General features: G+C 33.0%; 1 long non-coding RNA gene across 1 annotated transcript; it reads left to right on the top strand.

Moving 5' to 3' along the window:
- The first annotated feature begins 1,697 nt into the window (after positions 1 to 1,697).
- LOC115927254 lies at positions 1,698 to 3,605 on the top strand. Its single transcript, XR_004065523.1, has 2 exons — positions 1,698 to 1,898; positions 2,919 to 3,605. It is a non-coding gene; the product is annotated as an uncharacterized LOC115927254 (long non-coding RNA).
- Positions 3,606 to 4,179: the final 574 nt, after the last annotated feature.

Here is a 4,179-nt window from a genome sequence, read left to right on the forward strand (position 1 = left end):
CTTTCCATACAGTGATGAAGTGAGCAATGTGGTTCAAAATTCTGAATACTTTGTTTTGGGTAATGTGATCTTCCAATGTCTTCCAATAATGGTTGTCTTGCTGACCCTGACTTCTAAGCAAATAGCCTACCTTTTTTTTTAAATGGTACATTGTAGCTGCAATAGTTTTGAGAAAAAAATCTTGATATACACCCTGTACATGTAGGTGTCACATTAATTCATTTTCTATTTATGTAAATAATAGTAAGCATATCAACACCACCCTTATGTAAATAAAAATGTTAACAAAAATTCAGGGCAAAAACTTTTCCTCACAACAACACAGCCCTCTCTAAATCAAATATGTTGGTATGTATTACATTTGATGTGATACATGTAGTTTGAATATCATGATGATACTGTACATGGTTATGAATAGCTATTATGGATCACATTCTTTGCCCCAAGATATGTGAAATTCACCTATGTAGAAGATTTGGGATGAAGGGTTCTCAAATGGTATAGTTTGGCATAACCTGTCATTAATTGGAGCTTAACATGATTGTCATTTACATAATATTACTGGCCTTGAGGGAGAAACAAGGTAATACACCCTGTATTGCCTTCACTGATTCAGTAAGGGCAATACATGTACATATAAATGCATATCACTGTATCTCCCAAAAGATTATAATTATTACCTATTCATTTGTGAATCACGTACGGTCACTATACCCTACTACCGCGCCGCATGATAGTCTGCTCAAACTTTGCGGCGATTTTAGCTGTTTGAAAGGTCCAATATGGAACACAATCTTTGTACTCAAAGTGAATGGTGAAACCCGAAAGAGAGAAACTATCAGGAAATATTGCCCGCTCAAAACTGTTAGTTTGCGGACCGGGCAAATATGCATTTTAATGCATGGTACATGTACATGTAAAATTACCTGCTACTGTATACATGAAGGTAATAAAGCAAACAAAGATCAAATTCACTACTGGTTCCTGTAAAATTTCACCTAGAGAGTACATGTTGTGGATAGACAAACTACCAGCCATACAAGAATGTAGGAAAACAACAAATCGAGTAGGAAATTGTTAGTTAAAAATTCAAAAATATTGCTTTGTATAATGTCTTATAATGTGACACTGAGAAAATCCTTTAGAATAGTGCTAGTACTCCAGTACACTGCTGAATCATTTTACATAGCAGCTCATGAAACTTAAATCACATTTTAGTCTTTTCAAATCCTCTGTGAAGTCCTTTTGACATTAGCTTTAATGTGGCAATTTTTTGTAGTACTCTGTACATGTACATGTACACATTCAATCCTATGGTCATACAGAGATTGAATCACATTGTTATGAAATTTGAATTGCCTCCTATACAGGGTGTACATGTACATGTACTGTACATCTTCAACAATATTCACATACACAAGATTTGTGTAATTATCACTGTTTTGTATACTTGAGATGCTTTTCGCAAATATTTATTGGAAGATTTGTATATCCTTTGCTTACATAACATGGATTTCTTTGGCTTTGTCAAATAAATTTCTAATTGGTTTAGCATGTACACATGTAGACATATTGATCTATCACCTACACATACAGTACTGTACATGTATGTAGTGTACTGAAATATTATAAGAATACTTTCTTTTGATCCTGTAATGTAATCTGTATGATATGTTAGATATTTGATATAATTTTATAATTCTTAAAATGCTTATTCATTTTTCAGAGGGGCAGGTAGACACTTGATGACAATCAACGCAAAGGCACAAGGTCACTGTCAAGATAAAGGAGAAATGGCATGTGTACTCCACCGATTGTGAGAAGGGGCTCTTGATTATCCTTTGAAAAAAGTGGTAGATCAAGTTGATCCAGTGTAACAGTAGCAGCAAATCTATGAGGTATGTACAATGTAGATGGATTGTAACAAAAACTTAGGGGTGTTCAATGATCAAGGTACATGTATTTAAGACTCCTACCCCATTTTTTCACAATTTTTTTTATTGATGGCTATTAAGTGCTGCATGCATGTACAATGTAGTTTTTCAATGAATGGATGTAAAAATTGATGCTTTTGGATCATAATTGACTAATATGCCCATGTAGTAGACAATTTTCAAAATGTATTCAAATGTAAACATACATGTACGTGTACCTTGCGATGAGCTATTACATGTACATGTACATTCACCTGTTTTCTATTATTGTACCTCAATACCGGTAGTCAGAATGCAAATTGTGAGGATTAGTTGTTGCTACATGTAGGTTGGGTAAACATTATGGCCTGCCTGACCTAACAACACGTAATGTGTGGTATTGGTATTCTGAAAGTGTTTATTATTGAAATACAATTTTTCAAAGCAGGAGAATGAAATGATTTATTAAGAGGCAGGTAAAGAAGATGTTTTGCATGAAATGTATTTACGGTATGAAAATGACCGATCAAACCAACTCTTGAGTATATTTGTCTTTACTTAGAATATATACTAGTATATGATAATAACTCAACTTTGTTATTGTTTTGTTCCTGAAAGTCATTTCATTTGATATATGCTGTACTGTGACTTATCCACATAGAAATTGTAGAGCATTGCATATAATACAATTTATAGATTGTTATGTTATAGATAATTATTGGGGAAAAACAATGTGAACCTTTCCATTTGTTAGTATTGGCAATACAGTGTACAGGTACAAGATTACAACAATTGTAGAATACTTAATACTAGACAATATTTGTATATTATATTATATGATATGATAGTATGGTATGGTATGATAGGGAAAAAATTCATCTCGGAAGAAATTGTAGACATTTGAATGAATTGTACTCCAAGATATATTATTGTTAGCACTGTTCACACTGTTCTTGAGACCAAAAAATAAATGGAAGCTCTGTTCTTTATTTTTCAAACCAACAGATTTCATATGGGATCCCTTTAAGTACAAGGTCTACGCAGCTTCACACACGCACTGAGAGGGACCTGGCAGAGGCTAATAGCATGGCCCTTGGTATGATCAGCCTAAGGTTAAGGTTGATTCAACGAGACATTAAATGGAGATTTTTCAGTGAATATTTTTTTAATGTTTAATTCCAGATATTTAATTGTCTCAAGTAAAAAAATATGTGTTCACTAGTGTTGATTTGAAAAAAAAGCTCCTGCTGTGGCAATCGAAAAGAGCGCTATATTTTGATTTCTTACAAAGAAGTTTCAGAACCTATGACTATAAAATTTCACACTTTATATCTAAAGGGTTTAATTATTTAAAATAATTTGCAAGTTTCTTGGAGGTTACACAAATTTGAAAAAGTGTAATTTGTAAGAGTTTACAGAACTCAATATCACTGTATTTTGATGATATTTAATTTGGGTTTGAATTAGAGCAAACAATTTAAGATTATACAAGTTAAACAAATAGGGTGTGTAGTTTGATAAATGTGGGATATCCATTTGTTTCATTATACTACAAATTTTTGTGAAAGGTCGATCATCCACTATTGTTAGAGGAAACCTCACAAAACCTCACCCTAAAGAATAAGCGTAGGTATTCTGAAAAGTGAGATGTATTTCTGCCGGCCCTATGATGTACAAAATTCCTTACGAAAATGGAAAAGAGCTACGGTATGTAGGATGCGAAAGTTAATGTGGTTAGATGAGCAAGTGTGCACTTGTAAAAATGACACCTGGCTGGAATGATCCCCAGGAAGTAGAGAATGTGCATACATAGTGTGCGGGTAAGCCTGAATCTGATGACCGGGGTAATAATATATCTGTAAAGCACTTAGAGACATCATACGCTATATAAAAGCGGAATCATTATTATTATTATTTTATTTTAGGCCTCAGATGAAGGAAATGGGTGCCGAAAGATATCCTTTGAGCACCTTATCTCTGCCAAAACTGCATTAATAATTTAGCACTTTATGTAAAGTCCATTAGATAATATTTATTTGATGGTATTATCGTAATGGCATTCAGGAAAAGTCAACTTCAGGTGTACAATCATCTTGCAACTAATAAACCTTATATGTGATTTAAATAGTTTGTAAAATGATTAGAATAATGATAAAAGGATATGAGAATGGTTATGGTATACCACTTATAAGCTTGTATTACAAGATGATTTCAACATAAAAAATAAACCCAAACAAGCAAAAATATTGAGCATTCAACCATACTA

Source organism: Strongylocentrotus purpuratus, unplaced genomic scaffold (genome assembly GCF_000002235.5).
Source record: "Strongylocentrotus purpuratus isolate Spur 01 unplaced genomic scaffold, Spur_5.0 spur5_scaffold_20, whole genome shotgun sequence".
Lineage (NCBI taxonomy): Eukaryota > Metazoa > Echinodermata > Echinoidea > Camarodonta > Strongylocentrotidae > Strongylocentrotus > Strongylocentrotus purpuratus.